The following is a 19638-nucleotide window of genomic DNA, read 5'->3' on the forward strand; positions in this document are numbered from 1 at the left end:
TTCAGTTCTGATAACTGGCTAGAATGACTCACGGAACTCCCTGAAAACTTATACTCGTGGTTATGGTTTATGACAAGGAAAGGATGCAAATTAAAATCAGCCAAGGGAAGAGGTTCATGGTCAGAGTCCAGGAAAATACCAAATGCAGAGCTTCCATCGTCCTCCCCCTGTGGAGTCAGGGACAGCTTCGATGTGTGACAATATGCACGGAGTGTTGCCAACCAGGGATGCCCAGCAGAGTCTTGGTGTCCAAGTTTGTACTGGGGCGCCATGACATAGACATAGTTGATTGCTGTTGGAGCTGAGTGGTCCCCAGCCCCTCCAGAGGTCAACTGATACCATGTGACCCTAAGTCCCCACCCTACCTCAAATTGTTATGATCCTGCTTGGCCCAAGGCCCTCAGGAAAACAAAGACACTCCTATCAGGCAGGACATCCCCAAGGCTTAGAGATCACCTCCCAGAAGCTGAGAACAAAGGCCAGACCTCTTTGGGGGCAGGGTTAAAATCTATACTATACAACCCTATGGAATTCCTCAGTGGTCCTTTACCACTATGATGGTACAGCATACCTTTGCGGACCTCTCTAAGATCTGGCTGCCTTCCTACTTCCGTCCTCCCAGCATGGCAAGTGCGCATGCGTGTTGTCTTTTGCTCCAGGCCCTTGCCCCATTTCCTCTGCCCAGAACACCTGGCTAACCCCCTGGAGCCTGGGAACACTGAGCTTCTGCACACTAAACCTGGGATTCTTACACCCACATAGCTTTCTTCTTCCCTACGGGCCATTTCTCAGGCAGCAGCTCTCCAAAAGTCATCCTTTTTTTTTTTTTTTTTTTTAAGATTTTATTTATTTATTTGAGAGAGAGAATGAGAGACAGAGAGCATGAGAGGGAGGAGGGTCAGAGAGAGAAGCAGACTCCCCGCCGAGCAGGGAGCCCGATGCGGGACTCGATCCAGGGACTCCAGGATCATGACCTGAGCCGAAGGCAGTCGCTTAACCAACTGAGCCACCCAGGCACCCCAAAAGTCATCCTTTTTTAATAATGTTTCTTCGAGAAAAATAACACCAGAAGGAAAATCAGCACTGGTGATGGAAGTAAAACATCTAAGAAATGATGGTTCTTGGCCAGAAAGTGGAAGTTTGGGATGGATTAGAGAGTGAAATGTCAAAAATGGCAGAGCTTTGTATCTATGCCTGTCATGATTTCAGTCTGTCTGGAAAAGCAATTCAGGAGTTGATTCAATGAGCAGTCTCACTGCTGCAAAAGTTATGCACTGAGCAAAAGATAAAATCTCAGTGATACTTGGAAAGACACTTAGACATCCTGTGTTGACATGTGGAGAAAGCATGTAGCTATGAATTAAGTAATTTATTTACTTCATACCTTCTTCCATCAAGTGTGTCCCAAGCCTTTACAAATTAACTATAGAATCCTCTTAATCCGATGAGGTCAGTACTATTATTATCCTCCATTTACCTGGGAGGAAACGGATACACAGAGAGGCTAAGTAACTGGCTCAGAGTCACACAGCTCATCAGTGTATGAACATCTGAGTTCTGATTCTGTGGTAATGCTGTAATGCACTAGGGTAGAAACCACAAGGCACCAGGAGCTGAGATCAGCTTGCTCACTACTATATTCCCTGTTATTTTTTTAATTTAATTTAATTTTATGATGTTATGTTAGTCACCATACAAAACATCATTAGTTTTTGATGTAGTGATCCACGATCCATTGTTTGCGTATAACACCCAGTGCTCCATGCAGTATGTGCCCTCCTTAATACCCATCACCGGGCTAACCCACCTCCCCACCCTCCCCCCGTCTAAAACCCTCAGTATATTCCCTGTTATTAGTACAGTTCTCCACACCTAATAGATATGCAACAAAGGTTTATTGTTAATTGATTAATTAAGAGGACTAAGTATGTTTAATTGTCCATTAATTCATTAGTCACAATGATGGTCTAATATGTGGATCATTTAATGGACGTTTGAAGACATTAAATGATCTGCCCAGGCAGAAGAACGCTACTTTAGGGAATGTTTTGTGGATGTGCGAGAGAGCAAATGAGTTAAGAGACTTAGGGAAGGGATCCATGGAAAGAAAAAGTTTGAGAGCCCTCTTCCAGCAAATAAGAGCTGGCAGATGAGTTTCTGAGGTGAATGTAGCTAAGATACAATTAAATACATCTCTTGTTGAATTCCTGAGTATACTGTCAGGCTCATTAATCAATGCCCATAAGGCTTAGGTCAAGAGAATCACAGAATTTCAAAGATGCATGTGACCTTAGAGGTCATCAAATTTAACTTTCTCATTTTGCCTGTGATTTTCATAAAAAGGAACCAAGGCCCAGAGTATTCAAGTGGCTTGCTTATGATCATCACTCCCTTTACATAGAAATCCCCTCCCTCCCCTCCTTGAATGTCCTGGTCTGATATGTCCTGCAGGGCTCTTCTCGACTCACATGGTCTTTCCTGCACCCTCAAAGCCACTGGAAGCCATTTTATCTCCTTCTAACTCCCGCAGAACCCAGTCTGTAGTACTCTAATGCTTAGCTTTTTCAGCAGCTGGGTGTGTGTATAACTTCCCAGATGGGCATAGAGCTCAACAATTACTTGTCGAATGAATGAATGAATCCACCGAGCTCCATGTTGGCTGGAACCACAGCCCACACCTGGCTCCTCATGTCCACACGCAAGCTCAGGGACCTGCCCGGGGAGGGGCCCAGGCAACACCTGTGTACCAACGTACTTCTGCCTTCTAGGAGGTCAGTCCCCAGAGTGGCTGGGGTCGTAAGCTTCAGAACCTGGGTTCGCTTCCATTCTCCATCGCTAACGAGCTCAATTATCTAGGCATTTACTTAACTTCTCTGCCCTCCTTGTCTAGAAAATGAGGATAAAAATAAACCATACTTCACAGCATTTTCATGAGGATTAAAGGGATAATGTTACGTAAAGCATTTAGAACAATGTTTAGCACATAGCGAGCGCTCAAGAGGTGCTAGCAAATGTTGATTTCTTATTACTGTGCTCAGAATAAAGCCTGGCATGTAGTAAGTGCATAATAGATGGTAACTGCCATCCACACCCTCGGCGTGTGGAGCCTCTGTCGCTGCCTCCAACTAAGCTTCAGAAGAGAACATTTCACATTATCAGAAGAACAAAGAATTTGGAAGAGACCAACGCTGTACCCCAAGCAATAGTCAAATAACCAGGGGATGAGGATGGCAGAAAATCGTAGAAAAGCTTATCTGCGCGGGAAGAAATGTGTGTAACTACTACAGACTCTTAAAAATTCCATAAAGTTGCATGAGCAATTAAAACCCGTTAGGGACCAATTCTGTATTTGCTCCCAGAACCAAATAGGGTAATTGTGTTGCTGTACTAATATCATTATTTCCATTTAGCAGAGAGTGTTCTCAGGTCATAAACACAAGGCTTTGCATTCCACCGTAGTTGACTTCCATGAGCGTAACAGAGACCCAATGACCCAACCAGCTTGCTCAAAGCAAGAAACCTTCCTTGCAGAAGATTTTGTCGCTCACATTGTAGAATCTAAACTTAAAAATCCCAGCAAGGGGGGGCACCTGGATGGGTCAGGTGGTTAAGCATTCAACTCCTGATTTCAGCTCAGGTCATGATCTCAGGGTCATGAGGTCGAGCCCTGTGTTGGGCTCTGTGCTGGGCGTGGAGCCTGCTTAAGATTCTCTCTCTCCCTCTGCCCCTCCCCCCACTCTCTCTCTCTCTAAAAAAATAAAAAATTAAATATAAATAAATAAATGAATAAAAATTATGGCACAGCCTAAACAGAAGACAATACTCGTTCACCTTTATGAAACTCTTAGTTCAGAAGATTGAAAATATACTGAGCCCAGTACATTGAATTCGGGGATGGGGGGGGAATCTCAGAGTTCAGTCACAGGGTGATAATAATTACAAGGCATTATTAATTAACCTTTCCTGCCCTAGAACCACATTTCACAGGTGATGAAGAGCTTGCTTTCCGCTCTTGACATCAGTGTCTTTCCTCTAATTTTCAATATTAGTCCCAGGTTCTCGTGGCCTGGGGTAAAATGACAAAGTGCCCAAACTGCATCCTATTTTCTTATCGTGATTACGTATTTCCCACATCTGGGCAAATTGCCGAAATAGCCAGCCTCATCCGGAGCAATAGTGGCTTTGGCCCCTCCGGGAGCTCGGACCCACGGTCCTGTGGTTATCTGCCCTGCATCAGCCTTGACAGAACAGGTAAATCTGCGACTTTAAGAAGGTCTCCGTGTCCACGTTTATAGGTCTGCTTGACATGTGAGCAGCACTTACAGCCGGAAGATAGAAACAGAAGCCCTTGTCAGAAATAGCTTCTGTGGCAGGGCACTTTGTGAAAAGAAATGAGACCATTTAATCCCATTGTTAAGCCAAGCTGTTAAGAGTTACTGCCTTCCTATTCTTGGGGGCATGTTTCATTGTGAGGGATGTTCTTGATGTATTTCTGTCTAAATTTTATTTGGAGATAATTCTTTTGCCCTTGCAGAAAGTTTCTTTTTTCTTCATTGAAAGAAGAGCAGCCCTGCCATGGTGCACCATTCTTTCTAAATGGGGGGGGGGGGGGGGGCTGTCATCGAGTGCTTTGGACTTCCATAGGGACCTGACACTCTGGTGAATAAGATAATTAGAAGGACACAGCTGAATGGCAAATGAATCGAAACATCGGAAGGACGCATCAGCATGAACTGGCTAAATAAATTATGACATTTGTACAGCAGAATATTATAAAGCTATTTAAAAGAAGGAGGCAGGGGGCGCCTGGGTGGCTCAGATGGTTAAGCGTCTGCCTTCAGCTCGGGTCATGATCCCAGGGTCCTGGGATCGAGCCCCACATGGGGCTCCTGGCTCAGCCGGGAGTCTGCTTCTCCCTCTCCCTCTGCCTCTCCCACTGCTCATGCTCTCTCTCTCTCTGTATCTCTGTGTCTCAAATGAATAAATAAAATCTTAAAAAAAAAAAAATAAAAGAAGGAGGCAGTTCTTGTATTGATACAGAATGTTCTCCAATACAACTATTATTAAGTGAAAGATGCAAGAAAGACCTGGGGTGCCTGGGTGGCTCAGTCGGTTAAGTGTCTGCCTTCGGCTCAGGTCATGATCCTTCTGCCACTCCCCCTGCTTGTGCTCTCTCCCTATCAAATAAATTAATTAAATCTTCTCTTTTTAAAGATTTTATTTATTTATTTGACAGAGAAAGACACAGCGAGAGAGGGAACACAAGCAGGGGGAGTGGGAGAGGGAGAAGCAGGCTTCCTGCGGAGCATTGAGCCCGATGTGGGGCTCGATCCCAGGACCCTGGGATCATGACCTGAGCCGAAGGCAGACGCTTAACGACTGAGCCACCCAGGCGTCCCCAAATTAATTAAATCTTAAAAAAAAAAAAAAAAAGATGCAAGACCATAAAGAGTGGGTAGAGTGTGCTGCAGTTTGTGGGGGCTTTTTTTAAAGGAGATATATGTCCTTATCCTTGTAGATGCACACTATTTCACAGGAAGAATCCATTAGAAATATGTAACACATGTTTTCTCTAGGGAAGTAACTAGTGTACTATAATGAAAGAGATGTACTTTTTTTACTGTATACTCCCTATATATATTTTTTTTAAGATTTTATTTATTTATTTATTTGAGAGAGAGAGAGAAACAGCATGAGAGGGGATAGGGTCAGTGGGAGAAGCAGGCTCCCCGCCGAGCCGGGAGCCCGATGTGGGACTCGATCCCAGGACTCCGGGATCATGACCTGAGCCGAAGGCAGTCGCTTAACCAACTGAGCCACCCAGGCACCCTACTCCCTATATTTTTACTGAGCTATAATATCTTATTTAAAGAGAGAGATTTACTTTTTTTTTTTTTTAAAAGAAGGATGTTCCTACAAAAGATGTTAGAACAATTGTCATCCATATGCAAAAAAATAAAACTTGACCTCCATAAAGATTAACTCAAAATAGATCAGAGATGAAAATATAAAATACAGATGGTAACACTTTTTAGAGGAAAACCACCAAAGCCTGCATTAGACAGAGTTCCTAAAAATAACCCAAATCATGATCTGTTAAAAACCAATTGATGGGACATGAGCAGATAATGGAATTGGAGGTCTCACACCCTTACCACCTGAGCAACAATAATTTGTCAGGAATCCACAAAGAAAAATAAAAAAATAATTAGCAAATTGGATTTCATTAAAAATTTAAGACTGGTGCTCATCCAAAGATACTATCAAGAGAATAAAGAGACAAGCTATAAACTGGAAGAAAATATTTACAAATCACATATTTGATAAAGGACTTGTATCCAGAATATATAAAGAGTTCTCAAAACTCAACAATAAGAAAGCAAACAATCCAATTAGTCGAATGGGAAACGTTTTGGAACAGACACTTCACCAGAGATTACATGAGGATGGTACATGAACAGATATTTAACATCATTAGCCATTGGGGAAATACAAATTAAAACCATGATAAAATACCACAACAAGCCTGTTAGTATAATGGAAATTTTTTTTTAAATGTTGACAATACCAAATGCTGGTGAAGATGTGGAACAACTCAAATTCTCATGCATTGATAATAAATAGGAATACAAAATGGTATGGCCACTTTGGAAACCAGTTAGGCAGTTTGTTATAAAATTAAATATGCACTTACCATATGACCCAGCAATCCCATCCCTGGGTATTTGTCCTAGAAAAAAATGAAAACTTAAGTTTACATAAAAACCTGTACACAAATATTCATAATAGCTTTCTTTGTGACAGCCAAAAGCTGGGAACAGTCCAAATATTGTCCAGGAGGTGAACTGATAAAGTTTGGTATATCCATACAATAGACTATCACTTAGCAATAAAAAAGAAGAAAAGGAACAAATTATTGATACATGGAACAACTTAGACGGATCACAGAGACATGCTGAGTGAGCGAAGCCAGCCCCAAAGGCTAAAGTACAATTCCATTTCTTTGACATTCTCAAAAAGACAAAACTATAGCTATGGAAAACACATCAGTGGTTGCCAGGAAAGACAGGTGAGGGAAAGGTGTCACTGGATAAGGATAGCATTTAGGGCATTTTGGGGGTAATGGAACTGTTCTGTATCCTGATTCTGATAGTGGTAATAGAAAGACATACTTGGGTCAAAACTCATAAAACTACACCAACAAAAAAAACAAAACAAAACAAACAAACAAACAAATTTTACTGTATGATTTTTTTTTAAGATTTTATTTATTTATTTGCCAGAGAGAGAGCATAGGGTAGAGAGAGTGAGCAAGAGCACAAGCAGGGGGAGCGGCAGGCAGAGGGAGAAGCAGGCTCCCTGCTGAGCAAGGAGCCCGATGTGGGGCTCGATCCCAGGACCCTGGGATCATGACCTGAGCTGAAGGCAGCTGCTTAATGACTGAGCCACCAGGCACCCCACTGTATGATTTTTTTAAGGGAAATGTAAGTTACAGCTTCCAGCAATAGCAGAGCAGATTCATGGCACTAAGATACTGTTGTAATGTTCCTATATTATACATAAAGTAGTAAAATATTAAGTCTAAGTTGATTATGGTAAGTTAAAGACACATAATGTCATCCTTACAGGAACCACTAAAAAAAATAATTAAAATAGAGGTAACAGAAAAAGCCTAAAGAACCAAAAGAAATATAGTACTAACTCACAAGAAGGCAAGAAAGGAGAAACAGAGAAACAAAAAACAGATGAGACTAATAGAAGAAAATAGAGAAAAATGACTAAACCCAAAGTACGTAGAGGAAGGACATAACAAAGAAGTGAAAAGTAAAATCCAATAAAAGAGAAAACAAACAATGGAGAAAAATTTAAATGGCAAAAGGTGATTCTTTGAAGAGATAAATCAGGTTCAGAAATCCCTAGTAAGACTAATGAGGTAAAAAAGAGAAAAAAAACCAATCACGAGCAAGAAGAATAAAAGCAGTGATGTCACCACGACTCCTACAAACATCAAAAGGACAAGGAGTTGTGAACAAATTATGTCAATAAATTTAACAGCTTAGAAGAAATGGAAAAATTCCTTGAAAAACACAATTGATTAAAACCGAAATTACATAAAATATAAAATGTGATTCATGTTTATCTAATCCAGAAAATTAAATTTGTTCCTAAAAAAAAAAAAAAAAAGGCACCAAAAAGAAAATGCTAGCCCAGATGTTCTCGCTGGTGAATTCTGCCAAACATTAAGGATGAAATAATACTAATTTTATGTCTGCTCTTACAGAAAATACAAAAATAAGGTACACTTTCCAACTCAATAAGGGTGATAAGCATAACTTTGACTCTGAACCCTAACAAAGACATTATAAGGAAAGAAATTTATAGCATAACTTCTCTCACAGACGTAGGGGCAAGAATTCTTAACAAAATGTTAGCAAATCAAAAATAAACATATATATATCATTATATATGGCTATACAACATAGTGTGGAATATAATGATTATCTGTAATTACAAGTATAAATATAGAATATATAGCTATTATATAATATGTTGTAATTCATGTGTAATATAATTATATTGTATGTTGTATTGTTATATATATTTATATAATATAGTAATATTATTATTAATTATTATATATAAATATATATTTTATATATTATGTAATATTACTATATTATATAATATAAACAAATGACAAAATTATTGTACATATAATACTGATTATAATTATTAATTGTATATTATATTATGGTGGTTTATTCATATAATGGAATACTATTCGTCAATAAAAAAGAACGTGCTACTGACATACAACAACGTGGTTGAATCTGTCCTACGTTATGTTGACAGAAAGAAGCTAGGTACAAGAGAGTGCACACCTGAGTCTATTTTTAAGAAGTTGTAAAACAGGCAAAAGTAATTTAAGGTGGAAAATAAATCAGTACGCAGCTGTCTCTGGGGGCAGGGGAGGAACTGACCAGGAAGGGACCTGAGGGAATTTTCCGGGCAGACAGAAATATTCTACATCATGATAGGCATGCTGGCATTATTGGGACATCCCTTGGTCAAATCCCACAGTGAAGATTTGTGTGCTGCGAAGTTTATAAATTTTACCTCAGAAGAAAACTGTAAAAATAATTAAGAGGAGAGTGGAGTGAAGGAGAGTGAGTTGAGCCACTCATGAAAAAAGTTGTGGAGAAATGTTCATAATTGTTGGACCTGGGTGATGGGGACACAGGTGGTTCACTGTACAATTCTGTTCACTCCGTTTGAAATTTTACACCGTGAAAGCTAGAATTTAAGTTTAGGTCAGGCTACATGGTGTTTCATGGATGGGTTTTAAACTTCACACACACACACACACACGCAGACAGCCCTCTCTCTAAGGGTGGTGCCACACCAATGGCAAGTCCATGAACAGTGGCACGCACCTGCTACCTTATTGTCCCCGTGGGTCTCTGCAGACCTTCACGCTCTCTAGCACACCCAGGGCCTGGCAACATCCATAGAAGTGTTCCTGTCATTCCCCCCCAATTTCCGCTCCTCCTGCCCCACACGCTTGAAGCCTGCCCTCGCTAACTCAGTCGTACTGCCCCCTGGGATCTTCGCCATCCACTCATCCTACTTCACCCTGTGCAGGCGTTGCCCTGAACTTTCCAGGGCACTCGCCTGACAGCACAGATTGTGCAGTAGAGTTAACTTCCTTTCGTTAAATGTAATAGTTCAAAAAATGGACACAAACTTTAAAAATGGTCAGAATATCCACACGCTGGGTAGAAAGCTGGCATTCTGCTTTGGCAAATACACTGGGGCAGGCAAACCCTCAGGCAAGGAGAGCTCCCTCCCACCCAGGCTGGAGAGGGGTGGTCACAATAGAGGAGGTGAACTAGGAACGGGAAGCTGCTGCCTCCCCTAGGGTAGCCCCCACACTGTAGTAGCAAGGGACACAGCACGGTAGGGGGCTGGGGGGCACCCTCGCCGGCTGTGGGAGTGGGAAGAACAGGGAAGAGACAATCAGGACACGTCTCCGAGTTCTGGTCCTTCTTGCCTTCCAGTTCAGAGTTTCTCCCTTCTGCTTTCTGTAACAGCTAAGCTTGGGTTAAAACAGTCTGAAGCCTTCCTTTCTCTTCTGATAATATACAACACTCCACATTGGACCATACAGTATTGATCACTCTAACTTCTGAAACGGACTCACGAGTCAAGCCTATCCAAACATACTTGGAGAGCATCCTTAGCTCATGGATTGTCTTCGGCCTACACTTAACTTTTGGACACAACAAAAATAGTACCAGGAGAAAGAAAGAAAGTTTTTTTAAAGATTTATTTATTTGAGAGAGAGAACAGGAGCGGGGGGAGGGGCAGAGAGAAAGAATCTCCAGCAGACTCCCCTCTGAGCACAGGGCTCAATCTCACGACCCATGAGATCGTGACCTGAGCCAAAACCAAGAGTCACACATCCAACAGACTAAGCCATCTAGGCACCCCAGAAACATTTTTATTGTGATCCCTTCATGCCTTAAAAAAAGATATAATAAAATTTAAGGGAAAATATGAAATACATGACCATGTTCATTTCTTAAAACATCCTGGAACATTATCAGAATGGGCGGTCCTCACTTTCCCTGGTGCCATGGGACTGAATGCAGGCCCATTGGGACCATGCAAAATCCAGGATGTCTGTATTCTTGCTGAGTAATTTACCACTCCTTAGAATTGGGAACCCTGGTCGCTTTCTGACTAAAGATACATGAGTAAACCTACTTCTCTCACACCTTCCAAAGCCACCCCAAACCGCATGAAAATGGCAGGAAAACATCATCCTCAAAGAGCCAGGAAAAGAGCTGAGAGGACACACACCTGGCCAGTGATGTGACGTGTGGTCTAAGAGAGAAACTGTCAAGAGAGAAGACAGGTCCTTAGATTTTAAGCTATTCACAAATATCCATAATAGTGTCATGGTCATGAGAGGTTACTCTAGTCATCGGCCTTCAATTAGATCTGTGAATAGGCCAGGCCCATGCGGGAAACAAGCTGATCAATGGTCAGACGAGGTCAGTAAAGGAGAAAGTATGATGAGTCACCCCTTTGATTATTGGGGAGATAGCATCCGAACTGAGGACAATTGCCAGAGAAAAAGAAGAAGGGGAGGGAGCCATGACCAGGTGAGAAAACAGAGGTTATCATTAAGGACTTTATAAAATCTCCACTGATTTTCTGGCTGCTGACAACTTAGACATTCCTTCTCTTTCATCTCAAACATATCACAGCAGAGAACCAAATGTTTATGTGCCCCCCCCCCCCCCCGCCAAATTCACATGTTGAAATCTAATCCCTAAAATAATGGTATTAACAGGTAGGGCCCTTGTGACATGCCTGGGTCATGAGGGTGGAGCCCACGAGGGGGACTAATGCTCCCAGGTTCCTCCCACCATGTGAGGACGAGGGAGAACGTGCCATCTATGAACCAGAAAGTGGGCTCTCACCCTCACTGAATCTGCCCCACCATGATCTTGGCCTCCAGAACTGTGAGAAATACACATTTGTTGTCTATAAGCCTCCCAGCTTGTAGTATTTTTGTAATAATAGCCCAGGTGGACTAGAAAAATAAGTGACCTGATTCTCTAATAAAAGAGATCCAAAAAGAGGTACAAAGATTCAAAACAGATATAAGGCAGCAGCAGAAGATAAGCAAATTGGAAGACCTAAGAAAAATAAAAACATCGAATCATTCAAACATATTGGAAACAGCCAAAATTACTGTTCAGAAGCAATAGCAGGGGCAAGACAAAATGCCCAAAGCAAAGCACTGAACTTGTAAGAGTTCTGCCTTACAGGGTTACTCGTGTCAAACCAAGCCTCATGTTAGAGGAATTATGAACTCTGGACAAAAATCTTTAAAAAATAATGCATGAGGGCACTGGAGCACAACCAAATTCAAGCAGAAACTGGCGGTAATTCAACCCTTGAAAGAAAGGAATCACTAGGTGTAATCCCTGCTTAATTGCTTTTCCTTCGAGAACACTCTGCTCTACGTGGTGAAGGTCACGTAGATCTCAAGGGAAGGCACAGTCTTGTTGGCAGAAGGAATGAGAGGAAAAATTGGGGGCTGCCAGGGTGACTAGAAATTAAGAAGAAAATGCAATAAAGGAGGGAGGCACAAAAAAGGAGCTCTGGCATCTGAGACTAATCTCCCCCACCCCCACCCCCAAATCACTGAATGGCCCTGAACTGCATAGGCCATAAGACACCAAGTTGAGAGGGATGATAGGAGGCCAAGGAGCAGAGCAGAGATTTCAGCCGCCGCCATCCCACAGGGAGACAGTTTGGAATGTGAGTTACCAAGTTAGGAGGACGTTGTAATCACCTGGCTTTCCACTGTCACCCCAGAAAGACCACCCCGTGAGGGTAAAGTCCTTATCCCAGGACTAAGAGACTTGCCCTAAGACTAAGAGCAAAACTGCAACAATTTGCTCTAACAAAATCTAAAATCAAGCCTGTACAAGTTCAAGGTGATCTGTCAGAAATCTAACCCTTGCTGTCACAAAAGCCAGCGCCCTTCTTTTCTTTTTTTAACATGTTTTATTTATTTATTTGAGAGAGAGAGAGAGAGAACAAGTGGAAGGAGGGGCAGAGGGAGAAGCAGACTCCCTGCGGAGCAAGGAGCCCAACGAGGGACTTGATCTCAGGACCCTGGGATCATGACCTGAGCGTAAGGCAGACACTGAACTGACTGAGCCACCCAGGCGCCCCCCAAGCCAGCACCCTTCTGAGAAAGATAGGAGAATCCAGCCTCTCTGTAACACATAAATCACAGTGTCCGAGGGTAATAAAAATTTAGTCAACCTGTGGGGGCCCTGGGTGGCTCAGTCGGTTAAGCGTCCGGCCGACTAGTGATTTCAGCTCAGGTCACGATCTCAGATCAAGTCCTCCATTGTGCTCTGTGCTCAGTGGGAAGCCTGCCTGAGGTTCTCTCTCTCCCTCTCCCTGCCCCTCCCCCTGCTTGTGTGCATGCATGTGTGTGTGTGTGTGCATACCCACACACTCTCTCTCTCAAATAAATAAGTCTTTAAAAAAATTTAGTAGACATGAGAAGATACAAGAAATGTTGTTCACGGTCAAAAGAAAAACAAAATCAGTGAACAAAAACAGCACAAAACTCAGTTTGGAATTAGCAGAAAAGGTCCCCAAAAAGCTGTGATAAATATGTTTATATATTATTTATATTTTATATACATATGAACAGAACTTTTTATATATAAACAAGATGTAACAGTTTATATATATATGTACATACATATATATACACATATATGTGTGTGTGTGTATATATATATATATCAGTAAATTTAAATATAGTGCATAAAATCATCTAACCTAAAACACACAGAGAACAAAGTTGCACAAAAAACAACCAGAACTTCAGTGGCCTGTGGGTTAGTACCATGCAGCCTGATGTATCTGTAAGTGGAATCCCTGAAGATGAAGAAGCAAAGAAGGGGGCAGAAAAAATAGCTGGAGAAATATTCACTGAAATTTTTCCAGATTTGATCAAAAACAGCAATTTGCCAATCCAGGAAATTCAGTGAACCCTAAACAGGGTGAATAAAAAGAAAACTACACTTAAGCAAAATCACAAACTACTGAAAACCATAAATGAATTTTCTTTAAATCTTAAGAGAAGACAAAGAAAAAAGACATATTACATGCAGAGGAATAATGATAATGATGAAGCTTTTCAGAAATAATGGAGGCCAGAATACATGGGAACAACATCTTTAAAGAGCTGAGAGGAATGTGGCACCTGGGTGGCTCAGTCTGTTGAGCCTCAGCTCAGATCATGATCTCAGAGTTCCTTGGGTCAGGTTCCTGGATCATCATGGCGTCTGCTTGCCCCTCTCCCTCCCACTGTGTTCACTCTCTCTTTCTCTCTCAAATAAATAAATAAATAAATAAATAAATAAATAAATAAATAAATAAAATCTTTTTAAAAAATAAAAACAAAGAGCTGAGAGGAAAAAAATCTCTCAAATTAGAATTCTATGTCCAGTGGAAATATTCTTCTAAATATAGGTTAAAGACTTTTCAGATGAAGAAAACTTGAGAAAACTTGTCAATAACATGCCTACAAGAAATACTAAATAAAATTTTTTCAGACTGAAGAGAAATGAAACCAGATAGGAATTCAGAACTTTAGGTAGGAATACAGACTACTGGAGGTAGGAATTACATGGGTAAATATAAAAGATTCCTTCTGCATTTTTCTTAAATTTATTTAAGACTTAATTTACTATTTATAACAAAGGTAAAATATGTACTGTGGGATTTTTAACATAGGTAGAAATAAAATAACTGGCCATATTATCACAGTAAACAAAAGATTATTACTGTTATATAATGATACTGTTTTGAGATTCTTCCATTATATCTGAAATAGTGTGGTAAGTTAACATTGCATATGATATTCCCTACCGCAAAAACAAAAAACACTTTTCTAGATAGAAGAAGAGCTAAAAAGCCAACAGAAGGAAGTAGAATAGAGCACCTGGGTGGCTCAGTTGGTTAAGCATCTGACTCTTGATTTTGGCTCAGATCATGATCTCCAGGTCTTGAGATTGAGCCCTGTGTTGGGTGGGCTCTGTGCTCAGTGCGGAATCTGCTTGTCTCTCTTCCTTGGCTCCTCCCCCAACTCTCTCTCTCCTTCTCTCTCTCAAATAAATAAATAATAAAATCTTTTTTTAAAAAAGAGGTAGAATATTAACGAAGACTCTATAAACACACACACACACACAAATAGATGGAAAAGAGGAACAAAAGTATAAAGAACAGAATCAATAAATAGAAAATAGATATTGTAGATTTAAACTCAACCATATCAATTAGCACATTAAACATGAATTAATTAAGTGCTCTAATTAAAAGGCAGATTGTCAGACTGGATCACAAAGCAAGATGCCACAATATTTTACAAGAGACCAACGTTAAATATAAAAACACATAGATTAAAAGTAAAATGGTGGGGGAAACCTCCAGGCATAACCTTATGCATAAGAAAGATGATATAGCTCTATTAATGGTGGACTTCAAATCAAGAAGGATAACTAGAGACAAAGAGAGACGCTGCAAAGTAACAAAGGAACCAGGGGTGCCTGGGTGGCTCAGTTGGATAAGCATTTGCCTTCGCCTCAGGTCATGATCCCAGTGTCCTAGGACAGAGCCCCACGTCTGGTTCCCTGCTCAGCAGGGAGCCTGCTCCTCCCTCTCTCTCTGCCTGCCGCTCTGCCTGCTTGCACATTCTCTTTCTCTCTGTCAAATAAATAAATAAAATCTTAAAAAAAAAAAACCAAAATAACAAAGCAGTCAATTCATCAAAAAGCCATAACAACCTAAAGTAGGTATGCACTAAAAAGCGAAGCTTAAACCATCTGAAGCAAAATGGACAGATTTAAATGGAGACAGGACAAAGCCACTCTTAAATTTTCCTTTCTCAGCCCATCACTTTAACTGCATCCTATAATAAGCAACAGGGAATGGTACTGAAAGCTTTCTTTGTGCAGAGGGCCTTCTGCTCATTTTCTCCTCCTCTTTGTTAGGGTGCTTATGGGGCAGTAACCCTTCTCCCAATCCTTATAATATCACCCAATTCAGTCCATTTGCTCACATATTTATTGGCTAAACACTATGCATTGGCCATCATGATGTAACTTTTCACTTACATGGATTCTCATATTTCCCCTACTAGTACACAAGTCAAGATTCCTGAAGCTGAAGACCTATCCCCCCCCCCCCCGCCAAAATCATTCATCTTTTTACCCATCATGGAGTTTAATGCACCATCAGGCACATATTAGACCCTTGAGGATATGTGATCATTGAGTATCACTGCCTCCAACCAGCCTCCAGGGAATAATCTAATTCCAGCCCAATTTAAAGAAAGGAGCCTCAGTAGCTTTAGGATTATAAATTATCATTCACTGGGCCTGACCAGCAATGGGCACTGTAGAACGCAGTAGATGATAGGCTCACTTTGGTGGCAGGGGCACTTGAGGACACCAGCCTGCGGTGGGCCAGGCGGGGAGAAGAGGCATGAGCAGGTGAGGAGGGCTTTCTGAGATGACCATCTCCCCCTGCCCATGCACAGCTTTTGTGGAACCAAGAGCAATGAGCAGTGTGTCCCAAAGCTCTGCTGAGCCTCCACAGAGAGGACATGAGGATACCCTACACATGCAGAATCAGCTCCTGAAGCTAGCCTACGGATACACCCACAGCTGCAGAGATGAATGCAGGGGAATATTCACTGAAGCACGGAAGTAATTAAAACAAAACTAGAGATCACTTTATCAATGGGAGAATGGTTAAATAAATTATGAACCAGAAAATGGAATGTGGTGCGAAGATCCCCGAAACATATTATTGACTGAAGAAAAGTGAAGTAGAGGTCATTTTTAGAACAGAATCATCCTTCAGTAAAAAAGAAAAGATATACGTGTAAATAACTAAGATGTATATATGATTATATAAAATATATTATGTTTGCATATTCTGAGGGAATATATAAAATGATTTCATGTATATATACACACACACACATATAATATATTCCAGAAGGACATAGAGGAAAGTATATCTGTAACAAAATGGTTACTTTGGGGATAGGGGGCTAGAATCAGGGTAGACTAGAGACTTCTCATCACAAACTTTTTTTTTTTTACTCGATTTATGTTCTATTTTCATAATTTTTAAAAATGGAATGAATTTTGTCACAAAGAGTTTAGCTGGAAGACCTTACAGAATATTCTAGAACAGACCCATTGATTTAAGATAATGAATAAGGCCACTGGAACTCGGGGATTCAAGTTAATCCATCCCAAATCCCAGAGGCAGTTAGAGCAGAGCTGGGCTGAGAACACACATCTTGCTCTGCCCGACTGCAGTTCAACCTTCAAACATCTAAATGACCTCCTGAGTCCTACTTGGAAGGTAACATTCTTTAAGTGTAAACAGTGCCCATGGGGATTTCTTTAAACAAACAAAATATTAGTGTGAATGTAAAATGGTACAGCTACTTTAAGTTGTTTTTTTTTTTTAAGATTTTATTTATTTATTTCAGAGAGAATGAGAGAGAGCACATGAGAGGGGGGAGGGGCAGAGGGAGAAGCAGGCTCCCCGCCGAGCAGGGAGCCCGATGCGGGACTCGATCCCGGGACTCCAGGATCATGACCTGAGCCGAAGGCAGTCGCTCAACCAACTGAGCCACCCAGGCGCCCTACTTTAAGTTTTTATTTGAGTAATCTCTACACCTAATGTGGGGCTCGAACTCTTGACCCGAATATTAAGAGTGGCAGGCTCTGGGGCGCCTGGGTGGCTCAGTTGTTTAACTGTTTGGCTCTTGATTTCAGCTCAGGTCATGATCTTAGGGTTGTGAGATGGAGCCTCCCGTCAGGCTCTGTGCTGGGCATGGAGCCTGCTTGAGATTGTCTCCCTCCTCTCCCCTCCCCCACCCCACCCACCCCACCCCACCCCACCCCACCCCACTTCAGAGCATGCGCACATGCTCACTGTGTCTTTTAAAAAAAAGAGAGTCCCATGCTCTTCCAACTGAGCCAGCCAGGTGCCCCAAAATGGTAATAGCTATACTTCGGAAAACAGAGGCAGGCTTAAAATGCAGCTACAATATGATCCAGCAATTCCACTCCTATAATTACACTAGAGAAATGAAAACATATGTCCACAAAAAAACTTGCACATGAATTAACAGCCTTATAATAGTCGAAAAGTAGAAACAGTGCAGATATCCATCAGATGACAAATGGACAAACAAAATGTGGTCTATCCATCTATTGGAATATTATTTGGCCATAGAATGTAACAAAACACTAATGTGCTACAACACAGATGAACCTTGAAAACAGCATGCTAAAAGCAGCCAGACCCAAAGATCATATTCCGTGTGATCCCATTCATAAGAAAGTTCCAGAACAGGCAAATCCAAAGAGACAGAAGGTAGATTTGTGGTTGCCAGGGGCTGGGGGGAGGGGGGATTGCAGGGGAGGGTGACGGCACATGGTGTGGTGGTTTCTTTTGGGCGACGGGAGTGTTCTAAACCGACTCTGGTGATGGCAGCACAATGGGAACAGGATCGCCCTGACAGCCGCCGAATCAGACAAGGGCTTCGAATGGGTGAACTGGGTGGTATGTGAAGTAAACTGCAGCAAAGTTGTGAGACTAAAAGTCTTCCCATGGGCCTAGGAGAAAGGGCTGCACCTGGGGGTTCTACCAGAAGGGCTCAGACCAAGGCCCCGAGACTTTTGTTAGCAGCCCCACTTGCCCTTCTTTCTACCCTGGGGGATGGGAAAGGGAGTGAGCAGAAGACCAGTGCGGACGGGCCCCCGGGAGACCCACCAGCTGCTGGGAACCTGGACTCCTGAAGGCTCTAGGTCCAGGCCACTGATGCAGCTACAGGAGTCAAGGGACAAGGCTGAGGCCAGGTCAGAAGGTGAACATGCAGCCTCCAGCCGTGGGAGCCTCCAGCTGCCTGGGCTTGTGCCACAGGAGGCTCTAGGTAGACCATGAAGCCCCACATTCATTCTGGAACCTTCCTCCTCCAGATGCATGGGCTTCCCTTTTCTGAAATGCAATCTCATTCTACAATCTCTAAAATCCAACCACTTTGCTCTTCTCCTTTCCAGGATTTTTGAGTAACCTCCTGTGCCAGGCCCTGTGCTGACTGCTGGGTTTCTTCCAGCTGGTTCTTTTTAGCTCCAAGCTTTCATTTTGGATCCCCCACCCTGCCCCCGCTTCTGACAAGGCACAGTCCTCCCTTGGCTCCTCAGTGATAAGTCCTTAGGTGCAGCCTGAATTCTTGACAAGGGCAAAGCCAGACTTTAGAATATGTGTTTGAGGTTTGTGGGGCATCATTTCCTGGTGACACATGTAAATCCAAGTCATGACAAGTAGTGTTACATAATGGATGGATCTGCTCCTCCATGGGGATTTGTCCGCATTGTTATTTGCTCCCACATACACACCTTTCCCATTAAGTACCAATCAACTGGGGATCTTTCTATGAATTGTAACACCATTTTTTAAAAAGATCTTTTTCAGTAACGAGTACAAAGAGTAGAAGGATGCTTTGAGCTTTCTGAAATCCAGCTGATCTCATGACTTTCAAATGTGTCTACATGGCTTCTCTTCTAAGACTCAGAAAAATATATTTTTCTGAAGCAAACTTGACTCATTCATTAACTCAAATAGCTGTGCTCTGTTCACAAGATCTTGATCCAAAATGCCACAAGACAAATACTGAGATCTGTGACCTCATATAAGCCCCGGTTTCTTCTACAAAATGGGGATAATAATGTCACGTGCTTGATAGAGGTGTTTAAAAAAAAATGAAGAGTGTGTGGGAGGCTCTCGCCCACGGCTGGCACAGGGGAACCACTCAGTGGAAGCTGGCTGTCAGGTTATGCCGTGTCATTTACGGCTCTGCATAAGGGTTAGTGCAGGGCGGAGTGGAGAAGGATGGCCACACAGCCTCAGCGCTCGGAACTTTGTTACACTTTCCACAGCACAGAAAGCCCTCAGTCCAAGGCCTCGTGCTCAGGAAACACCAGAAACATGCAATAAATCATAATG

The sequence above is a fragment of the Mirounga leonina genome, unplaced genomic scaffold, assembly GCF_011800145.1.
Source record: "Mirounga leonina isolate KUSES-001 unplaced genomic scaffold, KU_Mleo_1.0 Mir_114, whole genome shotgun sequence".
NCBI classification, from domain to species: Eukaryota; Metazoa; Chordata; class Mammalia; order Carnivora; family Phocidae; genus Mirounga; species Mirounga leonina.